This window comes from Mycteria americana, chromosome 5, assembly GCF_035582795.1.
Source record: "Mycteria americana isolate JAX WOST 10 ecotype Jacksonville Zoo and Gardens chromosome 5, USCA_MyAme_1.0, whole genome shotgun sequence".
Lineage (NCBI taxonomy): Eukaryota > Metazoa > Chordata > Aves > Ciconiiformes > Ciconiidae > Mycteria > Mycteria americana.
In genome coordinates, this window is record NC_134369.1 from 29021032 (window position 1) to 29045831 (window position 24800).

The window sequence follows — 24800 nt, forward strand, 5'->3', positions numbered from 1 at the left end:
TCAGAGCACAGCCAAACTTTGAAGTCTCATCCAGAGAACCTATACACAAAAAACACTACGCAGCCTGGGGTAGCAAACCGCCCTGCTTTGCCGCTGTGTGATTCTTCTGTGACCGTCACAGCAGGCCTCTTGCTGGCACAGTTCTGCCTTTGCTGAGGGATATTTAAGGCAGCCCCACAACAGCAACAGCTGCTGCCACCTTCATTTGCAGCCCCATCCTGAGCACAAGCAGGAGAAGAAAGCCTGATTCTCTGGGACCCTCCTGTGGAACTTCTTCTTGGCCCTGCCACTTCATCACACAATCCCTCCTCGCAGGAGGGAGGAAAGAGTGGGGGAGAAACAGCTGTGTAGAAAAAGGTGGAGAAAAGAAGAGAGAACCCCCCCAAACCCCACATACCTTCCCCAAACCCTGCTGACTCCCTCCTCATCACCTTCCATACTAGCTATTATTTTGATTTACTTTATGTTTATTTTGATTTAAAACTATTTAAAACTATTTAAAGCTATTATTTTGATTTAAAACATTTTGATTTATCAAGACCTTTGCTAATCTCTGACATCCTGCTGTAAACTCCTCGCTCTGTCCCCTGTACAGAGCTCCTGTGGTCATCCAGCTGTCCTTCCCTTGCCCAGACCCCGCATCCACCTCGAACGCTGCTGAGCCCTCCCTGCCTTTCCTCCACCCAGTCTCAGCAACCCACTCCCCAGCTACCCTTGGGACAGCAAACCTGAGTGTTGCTGACCCTACTGAAAAGCTTTGTGCTGACTCTGGCCTCATCCTCTCTAGATTTCTTCTTTAAAAATTAAATAACTATATGTATTTCTTTAGCTCTAGTCTTTCTTTAGTCTCTTTAGGTCGAAGAACAGCTTTGGAAGTTAATACATTTTTAATGAAGGGTAGAAAATTGACAAACCATTTTTAGATACAGCCGCAACGAATATTTTTCTCTATCTTTTTAAGGTTCTTTTTTTTTTGTTTGCTGCACAGTAACTTTAACACAGTTGCTTTTACAGCTAAATAGGCATCGATACGCTAAGTAGAAAGAATTAATCTCTGGAAGAAAAGAATATTAAAAATGAGATTCATTAAATTGGCGCAGGTTTACAAATCTTTCTCTCCCCACTATTTATATGAAAGGAAGAGAAGATAAAGATATAGAGAAACCTGCATTTTGAATATGGAACAGCAGAAGCAGTCCCTAGGCTATAGTTGTCCTGGGGCCAGATCTTTCAATTTTTGCGGATTAGCGTAACCTCATGGACGTCAGTAGAAACCACATCTGCTCGCATCAACTGAAGATCTAATCCCTGACTTCTGTGCTAAGCCAGATTCCCTTCACTATTGTACCAGTGTAACTCTGTTAACTTCATTGGAAACACATTTGTTCAAGTGAGCATCCTAGTGGTCCTACTGTATTTATTTTTTGACCGTGGGAAAAAAATATTTCTATTTTTTCCCCCAACTCTGTTTTCAAGGCTATTTTGTTTTCATTGCTTTTTTCCCAGTTATCTAGCTAGAACATGAAGTTCCAAGCAGAACCTGGCTCCACTTCACAAGTGTGTGGTGAGTCTGTGGTCGTTTCCAAGGGTTTTGGAACAGAACTAAAGCCCTTTGTCTAGCTCTTACGTTTACCTGCAGCAATCACCTGCTCACCTTTGACTATGTTGAAACAACCATGTTCAAATATAAAGATACATCTTTTTAAAATACAGAAACAACACATAAGAGAAGTACAGGTTACTAGGTTGCTTGCTTGTCATCCTGGGCCAAGCAGAGTGCACTCCCGTATGCTTTGATCACAGATACACAAATGCACCTAATGGGGGGTTGGTGCTTGAACCTAAAAGCTGATCATAAATAAATCTGCCTCACAATACAGCTCCATAGTTATCCTCCCGCCTCATGGAAGCTCAGCCTAGTTACGAGCCAGTGCAGGACTTCGACGGAGACAAGGTATCAGGACTGTTGGTCTATTATACTAATTTCTTGCTTTCCTTATGGACTAAATCAGGCTTGGCAATTCGCTCGCGTAGAAGACAGATTTGGTATTCATTATAAACCAAATGTTTACAAAGAGCAAAACATTTCCTTTTAACTTATCCCACCTTCTCCCAATGGGGCCCATCCACTGATATCTTGGCTGTGCAGAGTGCATTCACTAACGGTGAGTGGTTACGTTCTCGCTGATTAACCAGATTTGCAATAGAGGAGGAGTCAAGATGAATGGCTGCTTTCCTGCCACCGTCATTCAATCATCTGGAAATCTAATTTGTATCTTATTTGGCAGGCAAGCAGCCATCTGCTCCAAGGATATGCTCCAAGGGCAGCTGCCAAATACTGAGCAGGCTTTCTGCCATAGGGAAAACTAATTGCTTTTATTGGACTAATACAGGTTGAGAGCTAATGATATAGGATGCTTCTCCACAAAAGAAATACAAAGTTGTTGGTTTTTTTTAAATATAGTTAAGAACTACATTAACTCCTTTAAGAGCTAAGCCTTTCAAATGGCTGACATCCACCCACATGGGATTGTGACTCAGAGTTGTATGGGCCAGAGCAGCAAATGAGAAGGTTGTCAGCCCCAGAGGACTACTTCTGCCCTATAAAAGGTGTGTGCAGATGCACGCTGCCTAATCTGCAGCTGTGATGCCAATGGAAATGGATTAGCTGCACACAGAACGTAGGAAGCCTGAAAACGTCACATCCCACGAGAGCATTATGTGGTCTACATCTTACATCACCTTCTTTCAGGATTTCCAGTCTCAACCAGATCAGAGAAGGAAATGTTTTTGGTATTGCAATGCCATTTTTCAAGATTTTTAAAGTATTTCCATTCTGCACGAGAACGATACCAGACATTTAAAGGGAGAGGAAAAGGGGCAGGGGGGAGCTCTCTAAAATAGTCATCACATAGTTAAGTTTGTCGTATGCAACAAGCATGCAAAACTCAAGCGATTATTGTAGTCAATTCTTGCAAACCCTCCCTACAACTCATCCTGTTTCTGAGAATGTTCTTGGTAAGTTTGATCAGAACTGATACACTGCCAGAAATTTCTAGTTGTGATAAATGGAGTATTTTTCCAGGGAAACTGCAAGGGGTAGGAGGGGGAGGGGGAGGACACAGGGGAAATAGCCAGTTTTAATCACAACACAAACAATCCTCAGTCTAAAAATTCTGTTTATGTTTAGGGCAGATACCCAAGAGATCACTTGCCACTGCTTTTTCCACAAATACTGGGCTTCATTGCCCACATGTCATCAGCCTTCCCCTCACTGCTTTTTCCAAACACAGTGACCGCTGCCCTCATGACTCAGGAGATGTGTGAGATATCTAACCAATCTAACAAGCAGGATAACTGAAAAGCATTTCTCTGCATTTGTTCAGTGTTGTGACTGATGCAACTTGGAATAAGTAGGGACCAGACTACAGACTAAACTGTTCACAAAACATCCTGCTCTCTGAACACTCCACTCAATACTGCCAAAAAATCTGGGTGGGCAGTTGTAGGACCTGCCGTCTTTTACTTGTCCATGGCAAGAGATATAACATGGTTATTTGGGGTACACTTGCAAAATATATGGGCACTTGTAGGCAGAGAAAGAGACACAAAGATAAAAAGGATACTGTTCATTTCACATGTTCATTGAGCTTTAGCCTCACTTTTAAAAAAGCACAGTGATGTCACTTGTGACAAATGTAATCCTAGCCATTTCTGTCCGGAAAGAACAAAACAGAGTATCATGTTCTTTCCTATACGAGCCCTAAAAGCTATACAGGCAGGTTTTCTGCATTGCTGACATGGAGTAGGTTTGAAGCAGAGCTTACAAATAAAGGAATATCTCTCTCTCCCCCCCCCGCCCATTCCCTCAATGATTCAGATGCACCACGTGATAGAAGGGCTACTAAACATGAGACCTTAAACTACAAGTTTTAGAAGTCTGAGTACATGCTCTGTTGGCATGATTCCACACTAGCACAAATGCTCCCTGCTCCTCTACTGCCTTTGGTTCTTCACTGACAAAGGAGAATAACAAAAAGATATTTGGCAATATAATATATCTCCACATGATATTTTCCTTTACTGAAATACTAAAAGAAAAGGTGTGGGAAGAAGGGGGAAAGCGTGGTGGGGACAAGAAGAGAAAATCCTGACGTGTTTAAAATCCCCACAATGTTATTTGCCAAAAGTAGGTTTGCGTATATGGGCAGAGGGGAAGAAGGAGGAGGATTGGTGAGAGTTAAGTCAACGTGTTTGCCCTTCTGAGCATGCAAATAAAAGTTATTACCAAAAAAAGGGAAATAATACCACACATCTGCCCACAACAGTGGTACCTTGTGGCAAAAAGAAATACATATAATTTCCTACTTCTCAGCAGGCAACAGCAGCCACTGTTATTGAAGGAAAGCCCAACAGTGTTTAACCAGTCTCCTCCTGCAGTATTCCTGGCAGCTAGAATGCTATCAGGGCAGAAAGCTGGCAAGAACAGGCCAAAAGCATCTGGGTACATTTGCTGTGAATCCTGGTCCGATTCCTTCATATCAGTAAGCTCTGGGCTATCAGACATGCTTTTGTACCAGAATTCATCAGTCAAAGGGTGCAATTAGACCTGGAGTCACCTAGTCTATGAAATCCTTCTGTCCTGCAACCACACTCAAGATAACAACCTGGTCCATACAGCACCTGATAGCAATAATGTGTCCAGCTCTTCAGGGGTGGAGACCTATATAGTGTAAAGGACTCCTTAGCCTTACTCCTTCTTGTAATCCCCTTTCCTAATCTTCATTTTAACATGCCTATATAGTATCCCAACTCCTTTAATTGATCAGTATTCCTATATCTGGACATGAGGTATTGTGGTGGCTAAACATGAGGTATAGTAGGCAGCTAAACCCCACACAGCCACTTGCTCACTCCCTCCAAGATTGATGGGGGAGAGAATCAGAAGGGCAAAAGCGAGAAGACTCACGGGCTGAGATAAAGACAGTTTAATAGGTGAAACAAAGATGCATACACAAGCAAAGAAAAAAAAGGAATTTATTCACTATTTCCCATTGGCAGGCAGATACCTAGGCACTTTCCTGGAAAGAAGGGCCTCAGCACGTGTAACAACAACTTGGGGAAAAAAATGACATAACTCCGAATATCCCCCCTTCCTCCTCCTTTCCCCGAGCTTTTATTGCTAAGCACAATGTCATATGGTCTGGAATATCCCTCTGGCCAGCTCAAGTCAGCTGTCACGGCTGTGTCCCCTCCCAGCTTCTTGTGCACCCGCAGCCTACTCGCTGGCAGGGCAGCATGAGAAACAGAGAAGGGCTTGATGCTGTGTAAGTAGTGTTCAGCAATAGCTGAATGCCCATATCAAGCATACAAGGATGTATGGAAGGGTTCACTTTGCTGTTATACATGCAAGTGGTCATCATTGCCACTTACATTTTATTTGAATATCAGCCTTTTGCAGAAGGAGACTTTCTGCACAGAGGAGATCAAGGTAGCATAGGAAGGTCACACATAGTCTGGCAATGGCACAAAGTAGCTGATATTAATGGGAACCATGAAACCAGTAAAGACGGAAAGGCTATAAAGAACTAAGAAGCCCTAAGGATGTCAGAAGGTTGTTTATACTAATAACTCTTGGAAATGTGCATTGAAGAGGACGGGTTCTCCTCTTGGGTTGAAGATTTTTCCCAATGGCAATGACACCAGAACCTCATGGGGGACAGTTCTGTTTTAACAACAAGGTACTGACTGGTAAGGCATGCACTCCAGCAAACACAGAACAGAAGAGCTAGAAAAAGAGCAGCCCAGAAGATGTGGAAGAAGGAATAAACAATAACTCCAAAGCTCATAAGAAAGCAGGGAAAGGCATTCTGTAGGTGACTGCTTTTTCCCCCACACACACCTGGCAGGAAACTTATATCCACATCTACTAGCATTTTTTCCACGGGTTTCTGCCATTACAATGATCTTTTCCCTGTATATATTTATTATTGGTAGGTTAATTTCATCTCAAGGTCCTTTAGTGGAGGAGGACGTTGCAGCTACAAATGCAACAATTATTTTCTTAATTAACTTCCTAATGTTGCAAGCCACATGGCAAAAAATCATGAGCCAGACTCCCCAAAATGATTATTTATATTAATTCAGGGTTCTTAGTTGTAGCCTGTGTTTTGCTTCTTCAGGGGCTCATATTGTGAACTGTTGTGTCAAAAAGTTTATATTAAAAAGAAAAGCATACAAGATTATTAAACATTTATGTGACTCAACCCAAAACGTCAAGATCATTGCCAAAATATTGTGAAACAGCAAAACTAAAATTTATGTGACTTTCTATTGTTCATGATATATAGATACAATCCAAAAATCAAAACTTTGGATTCTCATTCCTCTATTTTCTTCTTGGAATTTGCTTTCTACCATTCATCATCACATGGCTCTTTATCCTGCTATTTCTAGATTTTAGCCTACAAATTCATTGAGTTGTCTTGTATATGTGTTCTTTTTAAATGAAGGATTAAAAAGATACAAAGGTAAAAATAAGCATTTCATACACACTCATTGCTGTTTTCTTTATCTGCTCAGGTCCTTTGGCAGGGGCTGAAGTGTGGACAGTATTTGCTATTCTTGTTTTCCCTTGTTGTACTATATTTACTTAAACCCTAAAACCTTAGGGCACTTCACTCACTTTGCCATGGCTCTGCAAGACCCAACGGATGGTTCTTGAAAAACTCAGTGTAGGATCAGGGATGAAATTATAAATCCCTTTGAGTAACTATCTGGAAGTGTCTGCAAAATGCCATACGGCTCTGTAGCACTCATGATAATAATAAAACCACTCCTCAGAGAAGGGAAGGAAAGTATGAGCTACCTCTTTAAAGCAGCTGATCTCTCAGTCTCAAAAAAGGTTAGGTAAGGATACAGGTTAAAAAAAAAAAAAAAACACCACATAGTAAATGTCACAGCGATATTTCCTGGAAGAGTCATGTAAATGTTATTTATTGTGCCAAATACATTTCCAAAGCAGATGTCTTCCACAATCTATTTTACCCAGCCACATCAAAATAAAATAGTTGCAGTTTCAGCCTTCTAGGCAGTATTACCATTCACAGGTCTCTGTAAAGCCAGTTCATCCCAACACGAGAAGAGCAATTCAGCTTGTTCCTCTACGCTGCTCTTCAGCCTCCTCTCAGCTACACAACATGCCTAGTCTACCACGAAGCATAGCTGTTTGGGGCACTAAGAACTAGCCCTTATATGGGACATCCAGACCCACACCTTTAGGCACAGACCTCTCTAAAATGTTTGTCACCCCAGACTCTCCTATCAGAGGCACTCAGGCTTGCTCTGCCTTTTCTTTTGGTATTGCCATATCTGCTACTTGTAGACAAGCTTTGGGTTCAGGTCCAAAAGCTTTGGCATCCAGCATAGAAGTTTGTCAAAACAATGTGAAACTTCAAATAAATATGATTTGTTTATCTGACAAAGATGTGACAGACAACTACCAGATTCATTTCATTGCAAGTGGTTCCTTTTACCCCCTACCCCTTATCTATTTATATATTTAGACTGTGTAGATCTTATGACAGAGATTTGCACAATTTGAACATTTTTACAAGACCCTGAGAGATGCTAGACTTGAGTGACAGATCAGGCTGAAGAATTTTTCAGTAAAAAACCCTATTTCTTCAGGGAAATTTTCTGGGGGAACATTTTGAAAGCCTAAACAAAAAATCTGAGCGAAGCTGATGCAAAAGAAAAAACACTTTGATTCTTTTCAAGTAGAATCAGCTATTCAGTTTCGGATGAGTTCAACATTAATCTACAATTGTTTGAATGCGCTACCTCAGTGACAGATGACCTTAGCCATCCTAGGGTCCTTTTTCTCTTCTGCTGCCCAGACGTCTTGCACAACATCTCTTATTCCCCTTCCCAAGTACAAGAGAAAAGGGAGATGCCACAGTTACGGGGCACCCCCCGGGAGCAGAGGTCTAACTACTGAGACCAACCTTTAGAGCTGAGAGACCTCAATCAGCTGAATACCAAACTCTTGATATTTTACATTTACATTTCAAGTTTGGCCAAGAGTTAAAAAATAACAATAAAACCCCAAAACTAGTCTCTCCCCAGGAGAGCAAGTCAATTTACAAATAGTTCCATTTAATAATAATGATGAAGCTACAGGATCTCACTTACCAGAATGTGTTACTGCCACATATACCATTAATACGTTACAGCGTCTCAACTTCTAAAGTTTGCCTTCTTGACTGAAATCCGGTTGCTACATACGTCTACAACTGATTAACCTTTGAAATTAAAATCAGACAGCACCACCAATAACAGGAAGAAGTTCATTTGTCCACAAATAAGAAGCTTCAAGATACGTTGCATTCTCAAGATCCTGAGCTGAATTGGGCACCACTCAATAATCCTTTAATCTGAATAAAGGTCCTCATGGCCAGTGTCAGCATGCGGGCAGGCACTGTTACAGCACCAGAGAGCACCACTGCACAGGGAAGCTGTGTTTTTTTTCTTTACCACATCAACAGAACTGTTTTGATCTACAAGGTTGAGAAACAGTGGACAAGCTGTTACGCCAGGTCTGTTGGCATGCCTGGGGGTGACCTCTATTGCATGTTCTCAAAGATTAGAGTCTTGTTGCCTCTCCCCACCCAATCCCCCCCCCCCTTTTTTTTAAATACAATAGCGATGCACAGACAGTACAATGAAGTCCCAATACAGCAAGGCATACAACTATATCTTATTAACTGTATGCAGCACTGGGTACAAAGTCTCTTTCAATCGGATTAGACTGTTTTTCATTCTTTGGTCTACAAATGCCTCCTCTCTATCTCGATATTATTCTCTTCAGCTTTGCTCAAGCCTGTCAGTTTATACTACAATTTCCAAAACATAAAATATATCCTGAATTTAGCTCTAAGGAAAGATCAATGGCTCCAGAGACTCAACTCCTCTGTTTAGAGTCTGAACTACACAACTGCATGACACCCACACGTAGGGCTTCTCACATGTGCATTGGTGCTGCTGTTGTAGAGGGCAAACGGAGAGGAAAAGGGAACAAAAGTTGTTTCTACAGGCAGTTCAGTCCTTTTGCACAGGGTGTTGGACTTTAGGCTTCTGGTTTTTAAGGGGGTTTATGCAACATAGGCTCCACTCCAGCCTTAGCTAGGCTCAAGTCGTCCAATCATTTTACAGACACCATTGAGCTGCCATCACAAGGCAATATAGTTTATGCTTAAGAGTGCAGGTATACATTATGCTAAGAAATAGAGCACATTCATTGTTTTAAAGTGTTGTCAGAAACAGCTCATTTCAGTTCAGTCAGAAGGGCACTGACTGCAGCACAACATTGGTCATACTGGAATATCAAAGAACATTTCAAAAAAAATTATTAATTCCCTTTAGTTCTCTCTTTCATTTTATTAATCAACAATTTCCATTTCTTCAGTGCTAAATATCCATATTTAGTTTCATCATCCTGCACATAACATGCATGGTTACAAGCTGAACATGTGATTTTTAGATGACCGAGATGTGGCAACAGAATCTCTCTGAACATCTTTTTTCTCCTGACCTCCAGCTTAGCTGCATGTTTCATGTCAAGAGCTATGCTAGCACAAGTAAAGATTTGTCTCCAGATGTCTCAAAGCTTATCCCTCACAATTATTGATCTGGCATGCTGAAAGGGAGGACTTCGGGTTGTCCTTGCACTGTCACTCAGGTGGTCTGTCACCACAAGCAAGCTAACTTAGAAGACCTGCTTGGGCATTCTGGAATTTGCCTAGCTTGTGGCAAGTGAATTCAACCAAAGATTTAAATCAGTGACCTGTACCGAGCATTGTACTCCTCCTTCATGCAAAAGAAAATTTTGCAAATATCTTTTGAGATACACTTGTTTTGCAGAAACGCAGAGGTATTTATCATCAATTAGGAGAGAGAAAAATATCAAGAACAGTGCAGTTTTGAGTCTGCAACAACAACAAATAAAGGGCTGCAGAGCTAGCTTTGGGCAAGCTGAAATATGGCCTTCCCTTTGGATACCAATAGCAAGATTTAAATGTTTGAATGATGTTATAAAGCAGCCAGTGAAACCCTGTAGATCTGCTGCTGGCTGGTTTTACAAAACTCCGATTTGAATAACTTTGCTAGGGCTGAACAAATTACCCTCAGTATGCCACAGGCTAAGGTCAAGATCCGCAGTACTGAAGAGAGAAGTTGAGTAGATATGCATATACAACCCTGCTCAACTCCATCTTTCACAAGCAGCTCCACTGAAGGATTTCCTATTGCACAGGATCTCTCCCATCATGAATAGAACAGGCTAAAAGAATATCACAACAGTCCAACTGACTCCAACTTTCAGAGAGTAGATCAAGTGAAAGCATTACATGCTTTTGTCAAATCAGTCCAGATACCGTAGAGATGCTGATGCTCCTCACTACACTGTTTCTGAATTGGACTGGCTGAGAACACTGCAAGGGGATCCACAGCTAAGCAATTATCCTCAGGAGTTTTCAGGCAGAACCATGACTAGGGTATGTAGGCAACCGAATATGATCTGAGGTAGCAGTTTCCCAGGAAGCGGTAAGAGAGAAATGCCATTGTCTGTCAAAGTAAAATCATCCTTTGCCTAACAAAGTGCATGCTTGCAGTCTCCTTAAAACATGAGGGACTCCCATTGCTCCAAGTATGTGAGTGAATACAAAAGAAGAATAGGTAACAGCAATTAACTTACAAAAGTAAGAGTTTTAGCATGCCTTCCCTCAGTATTGGGGCTATCTTGGATCTATTTCAGAGCTTCACTGACCTGATTAGTTAATAAAGGATCATTAAGAACCATGATCAATGGTTTCTGCTGAGTCACATCAATTACAGCAACTAAAGATGGATGACAGACAATTAAATGAAGAAGAAAAATGTTCCATTTACCTAGCAAGACTCAGGCTACATTCTGTAAGAAGTGTTCTACCAAAGGTTTGCAAAATTCACAGAATCACAGAATCGTATAGGTTGGAAAAGACCTTTAAGATCATCGAGTCCAACCATAAACCTAACACTACCAAGACCACCACTACACCACGTCCCTAAGCACCTCATCCAAACTTCCTTTAAATACCTCCAGGGATGGCGACTCAACCACTTCCCTGGGCAGCCTGTTCCAATGCTTGATAACCCTCTCGGTGAAGAAAAATTTCCTAATATCCAGTCTAAACCTCCCCTGGCGCAACTTGAGGCCATTTCCTCTCATCCTATCACTTGTTACCTGGGAGAAGAGACCGACCCCCACCTCTCTACAACCTCCTTTCAGGTAGTTGTAGAGAGCGATAAGGTCTCCCCTCAGCCTCCTTTTCTCCAGGCTAAACAACCCCAGTTCCCTCAGCCGCTCCTCATAAGACTTCGTTGCCCTTCACCAGCTTCGTTGCCCTTCTCTGGACTCGCTCCAGCACCTCAATGTCCCTCTTGTAGTGGGGGGCCCAAAACTGAACACAGTATTCGAGGTGCGGCCTCACCAGTGCCGAGTACAGGGGCACGATCACTTCCCTACTCCTGCTGGCCACGCTATTTTTGATACAAGCCAGGATGCCATTGGCTTTCTTGGCCACCTGGGCACACTGCTGGCTCATATTCAGGCGGCTGTCAACCAACACCCCCAGGTCCTTCTCTGCCTGGCAGCTTTCCAGCCACTCTTCCCCAAGCCTGTAGCGTTGCATGGGGTTGTTGTGACCCAAGTGCAGGACCTTGCACTTGGTCTTGTTAAACCTCATACAATTGACCTCAGCCCATCGATCCAGCCTGTCCAGGTCAATTCAGTACTATTGAACACAGATCTGATCTCCTGGAGAAACACTTGGGAGTGTTTGCATAAGTAGGGGATCTCCTCAGCCTTCCACTTGAATTGCATCTGGTTCTATGATGTTCATGTTTCTGGATGTCAGAAGCATCACTGAGAAGTCTAACATATTTAAGAAAATTTTAGTCTTTCTTTTATTTGTATCCAGTCAGTCTTGGTATCTGGGTCTGAGAAAGATAACTGCTGTTCTGAATGAGGCAGTAAGACACCTTTAAGACTATGTCCTTCATTTTTCCCTGCCACCATTTTCAAAGCTCAAATCTTATTCCTCTTCACATTGATGATGACATAACATTAATGCAACAGTTTCTCTAGCAGCTTTGAGCAATCTTGTTAATGAGTCTGATAGTAACGAGGCTCGACAGTGCCTGACCACCATCACAAATGATCCAGAACCCTGAACTGTTTCACTTGATGGGGTTTAATACAAATTGGACACCAGAATTTGTGGATAACATTTTACTTAAGTCCATTTCTTATGCCAGATTTGAGTAAATAATCACTTGGAAGGAGACACCAAGAATTAAACAGCAGAAGGTTTTAACCACAGAATAAAGTGTTATAAAGATTCTTGTAAATTCTTGATGAAGGGTTGAGAACCACAGTGCATCCCCCTGCACAGCCTGTCGACACAAACCCAGCAACCTGCTGGAACCAGCTGACAGAAGGCATTGCTTTTTATTTGAAATATTTGTTAGAATTACTGAGCCTCCAAGTCAAGGGTTGGCCTTCTCTAATAGTCAAATGCTTTTCAGAATATGGGAAGTAGATGCTGGATATGATATTTGATGTGTTTATACTGACCAACCAGTACCGAAGATTTATTTTCTAGTAAAAGAATTCTACTCATATACGAAAGAGGTACACATCTTAACTTCACTATGTTAAAAGCAGCTGTAACATGATAGATTACATCTTTATCAGCATTGAATCCAATGTGAGGAGAGTTTTGATTTAGTCAGCTTACATGGGAGATCTCAAAAGAATAAAACCAAAACACATACACACCCCTATGGTGCAAGACACAAGGATGGCGATTCACTAGGCAAACTATTTTTCTTCAAACACTAAAGCAGTTTCCCGTGGAAGTTACTGGCTGGTGAAGTTCATGCCGTTGTGCCCACTTTCTGACCACCTTCATTCAATAAAGATATTTAAGGTTTCTCTGGGAAGGTAAGAAAAATCTGCCTGAAGGCCTGCAAAGACACTTAGGCTACATATAACCTTATTACAGGTAGAGTTGAGACCAGCTAATTTCAAGATCACCTGAGCCTTCCTGTTGCCTGTAATCACCAGACTCCAACTACTTGGCTTGAAGCACTTTTTTCCCCTTGAGCTGAATTATTTTGGAAGTTTTGAGCCACATTGTTTCACCCATTTCTGAAAACAATACCAGTGGGACAGCTGTTTGGTGCCTGTTAAAATCCAAGATGAGATAGGAGTGCAAATTCCTGCTTTCCTGTATCACACTGAAAAGAGCCTGCAAGACACATGAAGTGTGTCTTGATTAATTAATTATTAATTAATTATTTAATTCTATTGTACTGAGCACTGATAAAGCCTCATTAGGAATATTTCCATCCATTTGGGGGAAGACACTTCAAGAGTGATAAAATTTGGTCAAAGAACATCCAGGTGAGAGAAATGAAAATGATAGAAAGATAAAATGCACCACCTACAAAAAGCAGATTAGACAGATAAGCACCATACAGCCTTAAAAGGCAGAGGGAAGCAAAAAGTCTACAAATATGTAAAAGGCTGCTACCCAAAAGAAAAAAAAAAAAAAAGGGCTGTAATACACTCTCAGTGTCAGTTTAAGCCTGTTTGTCTTGTCCTATCCATTACTGCAAGATGAATAATCAAGATACAACACTTGGAAAACTTTTTTTTTTTTTTTAAACACACATAAACATTGCAATAGCACGCTTAGGCTGCTTGGAGGATCTGTCACTGAGGATTTTAAGAACAAGTTAGACAAACATCTCCAAGACTGATAAAGGTATAGTCAATCCCACCACACAATGCAAGTCATCTCTCTTGTTTTCTTCTAACTCTACGATTATTTATCTGTCTATAGATCTAGATTCCAACTACATCTGTACATAGTCAGTGCTTCTGCAAGTCAAACCCCAGGCTTCATTACTTCCTAGGTGCCAAACACACAAAACCAGTAACCACCGTTACTGGTTTTAGCACCGTTTAAGTGAAAGGCTTTGTATAACACAGAAACAGTACTTGAATGTAGGTGCCCAGGACAGTTCTTAAATCATAGAATCCTTTGGGTTGGAAGGGACCTTTAAAGGCCATCTAGTCCAACCCCCCTGCAATAAGCAGGGACATCTGCAACTGGATCAGGTTGCTCAGAGCCCCAGCCAGCCTGACCTTGAATGTTTCTAGGGATGGGGCATCTACCACCTCTCTGGGCAACCTGTTCCAGTGTTTCGCCACCCTCATCATAAAAAATCTCTCCCTTATATCTAGTCTGAACCTACCCGCTTTTAGTTTAAAACCATTACCCCTTGTCCTATCGCAACAGGCCCTGCTAAATAAGCCTGTCCCCATCTTTCTTATAAGCCCCCTTTACGTACTGAAAGGCCACAATAAGGTCTCCTTGGACCCTTCTCTTCTCCAGGCTGAACAACCCCAACTCTCTCAGCCTCAGCCTTTCCTCACAGGAGAGGTGTTCCATCCCTCTGATCATTTTTGTGGCCCTCCTCTGGACCCGCTCCAACAGGTCCATGTCTTTCCTGTGCTGAGGGCTCCAGAGCTGGACGCAGTACTCCAGGTGGGGTCTCACCAGAGCAGAGCAGAGGGGCAGAATCACCTCCCTCGACCTGCTGGCCACGCTTCTTTTGATGCAGCCCAGGATACGGTTGGCCTTCTGGGCTGCGAGCGCACAGTGCTGGCTCATGTCCAGCTTTTCACCCACCAGTACCCCCAAGTCCTTCTCAGCAGGGCTGCTCCCAATCCCTTCGTCCCCCAGCCTGTATTGATACCAGGGGTTGCCCCAACCCAGGTGCAGGACCCTGCATTTGGCCTTGCTGAACCTCATGAGGTTCACACAGGCCCACTTCTCCAGCTTGTCCAGGTCCCTCTGGATGGCATCCTGTCCTTCTGGCGTGTCAGCTGCACCACTCAGCTTGGTGTCATCTGCAAACTTGCTGAGGGTGCACTTGATCCCACCATCTCTCTCGTTGATAAAGATATTAAACAGTACTGGTCCCAGTACAGACCCCTATATATACACTTTGTTTGCCTGCTGCAGCAACACTCCTTTACTATCCCCCCAATTCATCCCTATATTAGACAGCTGCTGTGCATAGGCTGATGCAATACCGTACAGGGGAAGAATGTTATGAGAAATGCAATTAAGGATTACATTGTGACGGATACATGCTTACAGGTGAATTAAGGTTGCATAGCCACACTTCATTCTGGAAATATTTGTGACAGGTTTGGCCATGCAACCTTAACTGTTATTTAACCAGGCTGTTGCGGCACGTTTGAGATACTGTTACCACAGAGCCTGTTTATTGTTCCTGCCCTTCTCTGACTGACTTGAAAGTTTCTAACTCTGGTAGAAGGGAGAGAAATTCATCTGCTTCCTGGCTCCAGGATTATTTGCTTGAAGGGTAATCTGGCCTCTCCTGTGGCCTGTTCTTTACTGAGGAGCACAGATGATACCCAGAGAATTGTCTTGGCAGCACTCAGTTGTTTATAGGATTTTGCAAGATTATATACAGTTATTTCCTGCCCCCCTCCCCTCCAGTAAAGTTATTGATTTCTCCTCCCTCTCCTTCTCCACAGAAGGATTTGAGAGGACAATTTCTGAAAGGGCTAAGGCTAAGCTTCTCCATTTTTGTGAACACAGTTTACTTAAGACAGAGAGATGAAGCGTCTGCCTCAGAAACCAGATGCAAATGAAAACAACAGTGTTTACACCCCTGACACACAAAAAGGAAGAGCTGGGGCTACAGATTTTTCTGATAAGGAAGTGATCTAACTCAGCATCCATTTATGGAGGACTCTTTGCAAAGCCCAGCAAACATAAGGGGCAAGGGGGGAGGGGAGACAGAGAGAGAGAATGAGGGAAGGATCAAGGAGAGAGAAGTTGTGCACGAAGGGAAGACATCAACAAAGGAGTTCGCTACAGTGGAGAGCCCTAGCAGGAGCTGGGTAGAGCTGAAAAGAGGCTGAGAGTTAAAGAGTGAAGCCAGTTGTCGGCAATACCTGCATAGCAGCAAAGACAACCATAGCAATAACAAGCTCAAGACATATTGTTGCCTCAGAGGCAGCACTACAGAGGCACCCCTACACCATCACAGTTGCCAGAAATGGGGTCCACTAGAAATGTCCATAGTTTCCTCTTAGATGGGCACCCTATCGTAGTTAAAAGACAGGGAATGATACATTTAGGTCTCTATCGGACTGCTCCCTCTGGACAAAGCAGAGGAACACCAAGCTGAGTGGTGCAGTTGACACGCCAGAAGGACAGGATGCCATCCAGAGGGACCTGGACAAGCTGGAGAAGTGGGCCTGTGTGAACCTCATGAGGTTCAACAAGGCCAAGTGCAAGGTCCTGCACCTGGGTTGGGGCAACCCCTGGTATCAATACAGGCTGGGGGATGAAGGGATTGAGAGCAGCCCTGCTGAGACTTGGGGGTACTGGTGGGTGAAAAGCTGGACATGAGCCAGCACTGTGTGCTCGCAGCCCAGAAGGCCAACCGTATCCTGGGCTGCATCAAAAGAAGCGAGTCCAGCAGGTCGAGGAAGGTGATTCTGCCCCTCTGCTCTGGTGAGACCCCACCTGGAGTACTGCGTCCAGCTCTGGAGCCCTCAGCACAGGAAAGACATGGACCTGTTGGAGCGGGTCCAGAGGAGGGCCACAAAAATGATCAGAGGGATGGAACACCTCTCCTGTGAGGAAAGGCTGAGAGAGTTGGGGTTGTTCAGCCTGGAGAAGAGAAGGCTCTGGGCAGACCTTATAGCAGCCTTCCAGTATGTAAAGGGGGCTTATAGGAAAGATGGGGACAGACTTTTTAGCAAGGCCTGTTGTGACAGGACAAGGAGCAATGGTTTTAAACTAAGGGAGGGCAGATTTAGACTGGATTTAAGAAAGAATTTTTCTACAATGAGGGTGGTGAGGCACTGGAACAGGTTGCCCAGAGAGGTGGTAGATGCCCCATCCCTGGAAACATTCAAGGTCAGGTTGGCTGGGGCTCTGAGCAACCTGATCCAGTTGCAGATGTCCCTGCTCTTGTTGTACGGGGGGTGGACTAGATGACCTGTAAAGGTCCCTTCCCATCCAAAGCATTCTATGATTCTATGACTCTAAAGCAAGCTTTAACTGCAAGTGCTCAAGCCCTTATCACTGTAGGATTTGGGGGGAGGTGGGGGTTACAGGTGATAACAACAAAACCAGACAGGAGCACATTAATTTTTTAATCAAGTATTTGAGTTGTTATTTGCAATTCATTAAGAGCAAGAATCAGTAGCTTCTAATGGCTGGAGCAGCCACTGTGCCCATCTCCCAACCTGTGGCATGCAGCCCATGTCACCACACACAGGGCAGTGACTCCCTCTGGTTATAACAAAACAGAGAGGAGATGCTACCAGCTAGGGAGCCGTTACACAGTTTCAAAAGCACCTATGAATGTGAACTACTGAGCTTAGGGATGACCATCATCACCTAAGGGCGATCATACAGGACTTCTTGTTCCACGTATTTCACCGGCTCCAACCACCAGAGCAGCCTAAGGTTTTCCAGCACATGGCACTATTGTTAAGGTTATACCCAAACAACAGACCTCCAGCCAGCAGAGAGCAGAGCAATCAGGCACACAGCAGTCATGCGTATTTTATGCTTTCTAGATCAAAATGAGCACAAACTTTAATTGAAACTCATGTCACCCATTAAGGAAGAGCAAAACCAAGCACACATTTTTCAAATACTACTGTGGCAATACACAGGCTTGCATTTGCTTTATTCCAGCAGAGGGCAAAAGCTACACAAGGAAGCGGATTTGAGAAGACAGGTCTGAGTAAAGGGAAAGGTAAAAGAAAAGAGTATCCAGACTCTTGTCACCTAAATGACATTTTTAATAGCATTAAATAGAATTTTTTGCACGTTTCATCCAGCTCTTACAATAACATGCAATACAACAACTAAAGCTTCTGTTCATGCCTTTTTTAAAAAAAAGGCCTAATAACATCACAGCAGTTCACACCACTTTGATGATACATAATCCCCATCTCCTCCTCAGACTGCATGCACTCATTTGTTCCACTAAGTTTACAGTGAACTGTTTGGAAAGATGATATAAACTGACAGCGGTTCCATTGCACAAATTGACAATGCTGTACTTCAACGTGTAACACATACACCTCTGAAAAGCATATGCAGAAGAAATACACACAGGTTCCTTCAGTTCAACACTCAATAAATAGCAATATAAATGTAAAGTAGCAATATTGTTCTATTTACTGGACAAATACACAGAAACATTGGAACGGCATGATTATTGGTGGATGTGGTAAAGAAACTGCTGGTTTTGCAGATCATGTGGCCCTGCTTAGCCATAAAGGAGGTGGTGAAGGGCCGATCTTAGCTCTTGAGCATTGCTAGATTATCCATATGGCACTCACCATTCTCCACTTTGGTAGAAATATCTGGATGGCCACATTAATAGCAATAATAACCATACCACTCTTTGGCACACCTCTCCTCAATACATAACATTATACTGAAATACAGTCACTTTGTCACGTTGCTTTTGTCGGAAGTATTCAAGCATCTAGCTGACAGTAAAAAAACCCCAAACAACTGTCAGAGTCTTTTAATCTCTGGGCACTTTTAGGGGTAACACTGGTTTATGTTAGGTCCTGGTGTGGCAGTTTATATTTGATAGCATATGTCAGCTATAAAAAACCAAAAAGGATCAGAATCTACAGAGTGCATCAGTTAAGTTTTACATTTACTTTACCATGATATTTAAATATGGCACTGATTCTACACAGATTCTTTTTATATCAGTGATTATCATCATTTATAATAAAAGAATATTAATATGAATGAAATTAAGGAAACTAGAATGTGATATGAACATCAGAAAAAAAACACTACAAGAGTAGAAATATCTCCCAAGGGACATACTGCAATCTTCCATCTCTTGATTCCTTTACTATTAGGTTGGACAAGCCCTGAGAAGCCATTATGGGGAAGGCAGGGGAATCCTGTAATAGACCGTGGGAATGGATTGACATGATCTGTCTACACCAATCTTTTCTGTCTTTAATTGAGGTAATTCTGTGGTGATCCTGTAGGCACGATTATGGATGTAAGCATATTGTTGGTACAGCAATTAACACATAAATATTCAGCTCTGACATTTCTTATCAGCTATGTATAAATTTCTGCCAGGCTGCTTCCCTGCAACATTTGGCAAATGAACCCATTTTGATCAGAAGGTAATTTATTGCACACTGGAGTTCAGTGGGTGTGATCACTGAAAATGACACATGAACAATCAACAGTTTGGGGAAATAACAGAAACAGCAACATATTTACACAGACAGATGAAGATGACATCTCTAATGCAAACATTTGCAAGCAGTTTTTTTATAACTACACAAATCACAAGGACTAGTAAACCCAGGGGCAAACACTCTCAACAACAGGAACGCAGAGATATGCAGCCTCCTAATCCCACAGGCAGCTCGCTACGCTGGTAAACTGAGTTTCTGAAATACTGAGTAAGCATTCTTCTGCTGAGAGAGGTTTAGGCTGTCTACAATGCAACCCAATGCAGATTTAAACTAGCTCATTTGGGCAGTGGTAGCTATGCAGTTATAACAGCATGGACTGCAAAAGTAACATAAAAAGCTGAATAAATCCTTAGGGAACTGGCCCAGGGTGGCTGCAGCTGATTTAAAACCAAATTTGACTGAAGCATAAACATATTTGTATAAGCCTAGCTTTTGAGATGCACTCACAAGCTAAGAACCTCAGCCTAGGCTGATTTGCAGAGTGCCACATCAACTAGAGGAAGCTGTCAGTGAGCAAGAGATACCTCATAACTTTGAAAAAGGGTGTCAACAGATGAAAGTCCTGGTTATGCCAGTGATTTGTTACGCTACCTTTGAGTCATTGGGGTTTTTTCTATCCTTGGGGTTCTTCTGGATAAAGTATATTCCCATTTCTAACACAACTGCTTTTAGAGGCCAATTTTGCCCAGTGAACACTCTGCGAGTGAAAAGTGTTGTGTTGCTGTTAAGTGCACAGCGGTAGTTGATTCAAACTTATTTACTGTGAGGAAAAAATAAACTTGCATAAATGTTGCTACAGAGCTTTACAGTTCACAAATGCACACAAGCTTTGAAGACAGAATCACTTATAAAACTACCCTTGAACAGCAGACTGTTCAAGCAACTGTATTCAGGTAATGCAACTAACTGGTGCTGTGGCCTCATCATAAATTTACCAGGAGACAAATGCACTTCCTATTGACCCTTGCTAAATCTTTAAACAAACATCTTTGCAATCTTTTCCAGCCATCTTCAGAGAAACTCATTCCTTTTACTATTGCACCAACTAAAATGAATATAACCAAAGGCAAAATGTGTTCAACAAGACCAAAGGAATAACAGTGCAGAAGACAGACAAGCCCGGAGCACGGCCCAGAAGCTACAGGTTAGCCTACAGGTTTGGCATGAACAATCTTGGTTTATATGAACAGCCTAGAATTTAATAAAAGTAAGGCAAATAGTAGCAATTTTATTTACATTTCAGCTTTTTAAACATCGAAACAGAAAGTAGGCTCCAAAGGCCACTTAAAGGTTTCTCCCCAATTTGCCCCTATTAAGCTAAGAAAGAAAACCAAACAGTAAAACAAATGAGACGCATTAAGATACTAGGACATGAAATCACCAGAAATGTCTTTATTCTGGCGATTTCTGGAGAATCCTGTAGAGAGGACTCCCACTGGTAGTATTTTATTTGATGGAAATTTAAGTCAAGATGCAGGTCTCTAACAAGCTGTAACCCAGATCCAACAGGCATTTAAGTCAAAAGAGCAAGGGCTTTTCTTTAATTCCAGTAAAACTACCCTTGACTGTTACTGGGGAAAAGCCTATAAGCAGAGTTGACCTGAGTATTCTTAGCAACGTAAGTACCACTAGAGGATGAGAAGATAGGGCCAGGTTACTTTCACTACCAGAGCAGGTAGGACAAAACTGGGATGAAGAGCAGAGTTACGCCTTTGAGAGGAGCAATGTTTTTTCCATTGATTTTCCATTACCTTGTTTTTCTCAGCCAACTGTTGCTATCAACCTCCATATCCCAACACCTCTCCCGGCAGCAGCCACTACCGCTTTCACCAGGTCTAACGGTGGCATAAAGCCAAGTAGGCAGCCACCCTCCATTTTGCCTGTGCCTAAAATTACGGCTAGGTATAAGCAGAAGAAAAATAGAGACAGAACTGCTATTTTAAGGAAATAAATTGAAGAAAGAAGGTGGGAGGAGGAATAAAGAAGGACAGCAAGGAGAAAATAGACTTGAAACCCCAAGCTTTGCCTTTTGGAGTAATTAAGCAGTGAGTCTCAGGTTCACTCTCAGGCCCCACTGAAGGCAGTATTTAACTTCCAGCTGAGCCTAAAGAGAACCAGGATTTCTGGTTCTCTCACAATTGCTTACATGCACCTTTTTCATACAAAATATAAACTTCCCCTTGACCAGGGTGGGAACAGTTGTCTGTGAAGACAAGCCTGCGAATTCAAGGTCAGAACAATGCAGCATAACATAGGAAATACCTGTTCACCAGGACTGACATAGCAGGTCTGCCAGAAGAGAAATTCAATAGCTGCATGCCCTCCCTTAATGCAAAGCAGCCACAAGATGGCCATTTAAAACAGGATTATGCATCACAGCAGCTGTACAAAACAGCCACAACACATTAGCAAATTCTTAGCACCTAAAAGAGAGACAAGAATTCAGAGATAGCACTCCTTCCACTTCAGTAACACCACCATACAGTTGCCTCTCCCAGGAGACAGAGCACCTCAAGGCACTCACAGGATCAAGAAAAAGGGAACTTTGATTAAAAGAATATGCTAACACACAGTAGCTATCTGCAAAACATAAAAATAGTAAAGAAACACCATACTTCAAATACTGCCCAGCACTTTGCTAAGTTACAGCTGCTACATGATCACATCGAAACAGATTAGCAGTACTTCAGCGTGCTAACAGAGCTCGTGATTACCCACCTCCCGAACTGAAGGAGGCAGAGAAATACAAATGAGCTAAGCATGAGAAGCAGGTGTAGACAATGTGAGGTCCCTGTCAGACATGGCTAGCGAAGGCAGGTTCTCATTTTCGGTTGGTTTATGGATAGCTGGTCACCTGCTGGAAGAGGGGTCTTTATTCTTTGCACCTGAGGACTGAATACAACCCTCCTCGCCCCCCGCCACAGCTGCATTGTGCATCTTGGATCTGTGTCCTCCCTGTCTCCACCAGAGATGTGCTATGCTATTTGCTTGGGTTTTTCTTTTCCTGATATTGATCTGAGAGTATTTGTGCATTTGTCTTCCCAGGGCCCCTAGAGGAGAGTTTCTTGCAATTTAAATATAAATTGCTTTTGCTTTTAATGATTTTTTTGTGAGATACATGTTTTCCTCTGCAGCCTCCTTCTATATTATACTGCTCTACTTTCTAACTGTGAGATGGCTTTTTACTTGCCTTATGCAAATTGCACATTCCAACTTGAGCTGAAGACATCACTTGCCAAGGAAAGCAGTGCCATGAGGTCAGTGTTCTTACAGAGCACTGTAAAGAAGACAGATAAAACAAATTCAAAGGAAAATCAAGGAACTGATGGTTATTCGCAGCAAGAGAACTTAAAAAGCTGACCAAACACAGCAGAATAAAACTGGAATCACATAGTCAGGACTTGTTTTAGGTCCTCAAGTACCCGTAAGAATTGGACAAATGTTTCTGAGGCCTCATTAAGTGTTAGCCACTTCAATAAAAGCTGTGAAAGGGAGTTGAGAGACAGATTTTATGGACCAAATCTCCATGGTTGTTCTGATTTTGGCTGGGATAGAGTTAATTTTCTTTCTAGTAGCTGATGTAGTACTGTGTTTTGGATTTAGTATGAGAGTAATGTTGGTAACACATGATGTTTTAGTTGTTGCTAAGTAATGTTTTACACTAGTCAAGGACTCTTCAGCTTCCCATGCTCTGCCAGGTGCACAAGAAGCTGGGAGGGGGCACAGCCAAACTGGCCAAAGGGCTATTCCATACCATATGATGTCATGCTCAGTATATAAACTGGGGGGAGTTGGCCGTGGGGCAGTGATCGCTGCTTGGGGACTGGCTGGGCGTTGGTTGGTTGCATCACTTGTTTTTTTCTTTGGATTTTGCTCCTCTCTCTCTCTAGTTGTTTTTATTTTCATTACAATTTATTTTTATTTTATTTCAATTACTAAACTCTTCTTATCTCAACCCATGAGTTTTCTTACTTTTGCTCTTCAGAGTCTCTCCCCCATCTCACCAGGGGGGAGGGTGAACGAGCAGCTGTGTGGTGCTTGGTTGCCAGCTGGGGCTAAACCATGACAATGGTTTTATACTGCTTTCAAGGAGAAAGTCCCCACGCTTGCAGGCAGTTAAGTCACAGTTTTATTTAATGTGAATATAGCCAAGGTCAGTGGGTTCAAAGGATGGTGCATGGTGACCAACCTGCTCCTCTTCTGGATGAAGCTGCAGAAGAACTGAGATTGAGACGTACATTCAGATTCTCCATGGTTTTATACTCCGAATAAACATTTACATCCCTGCAAAGAGGCTATAAAAATCTACTGGAGCAGTATAATTGTTTTACACAAACTCTGTGGAGAGGCAGTTGACTATCTGTAGCACCCGGGAATAGGAAATGGGGCTGTTGCGCACCTCAGCCCAGCATTTGTTGCTGCCATGTGGGCGATCCAGGTTTTTTTGCACCATGGAGAGCACTAGCATGAGCAGCTCCCAGGTTCCTAACCTGGAGAACTGCATAAGACACCACTCCAAGGCAGGAGCACAACCAGCTGGCTGCCTCTTCCCCTGCACCCCCAGGCAGCACCAAGGTAGAGCAGCACACAATATCACCTCCTTGGTTTTGAATGAGTCCCGCTGCCTTTTCAGAGTGGAAAATCACCATTTACAATGCCTGCAGGAACTCAGCGGGACCCACTGCGGTGCTGGAGACCACACCGGCTCCCAAGCAGCTGCCTGTCACGAGTGTGAGAAATCACTAAGCCTGTGATACAGCAGCTGCTGCTGGTTTAGGCCACACGATTTTTCCCCCACTGTGTGTCAGGGTCTGTGAGCCCTGACTGACTCCTGAACTCACATCAGATGGAAACCCCTGCCTTTTATCATACTTTGATTCCGTGAGCAGCAGCTGCTCTTATTTCCCAGCTTACGCTTGAGTCCAGACTCAGTAACGTTACCCATTCCTTGCCTCTTTGAGGGGAAGGCTGTGCTCTCCCTATTACTGCTGACCTCTGCGGACTGCAGCTCTGCAGGTGAGGTTCTGCTGAGCTGGGAATCATTTTGCATCTTTTCAGCACAACTCTCATGTTTCTAAAAAGTGCAGCCCATTGCTCATCTTTTGTCCCGTATGTCTAAAAGCATAATTCACTTCTGTATCTCTCAGCTAAGATTTATGAATAAAACAGTGTTATGAACATATGACTTAGTTTCACCTATGACTCATGTCAAAAGCCTCTCAAGTGGAGTGGCCCAATTAGCAGGTACCTGTGCAGTTTCCTATGGCTCACATTTAAAGACAACTTTTAGCTATTTTTGAAAAGTACAGTCTTGTTGCAATATCCTCAAAGCAGCATCTTACTGGAAGGTTGAAACACAGCAGTTTTTCTTTCAAGACTGTTTTTC

The 24800-nt window shown here is 42.8% G+C and overlaps 1 long non-coding RNA gene across 1 annotated transcript in view; it reads right to left on the reverse strand.

Annotated features, from left to right (window-relative positions):
• The window catches only part of LOC142409724 (uncharacterized), a 40481-nt gene extending 18243 nt beyond the window's left edge, over positions 1-22238 (reverse strand). Inside the window, exon 1 of the long non-coding RNA XR_012775750.1 lies at positions 22133-22238. This is a non-coding gene — a long non-coding RNA (uncharacterized LOC142409724). The remainder of the gene's footprint in view (positions 1-22132) is intronic.
• Positions 22239-24800: the final 2562 nt, after the last annotated feature.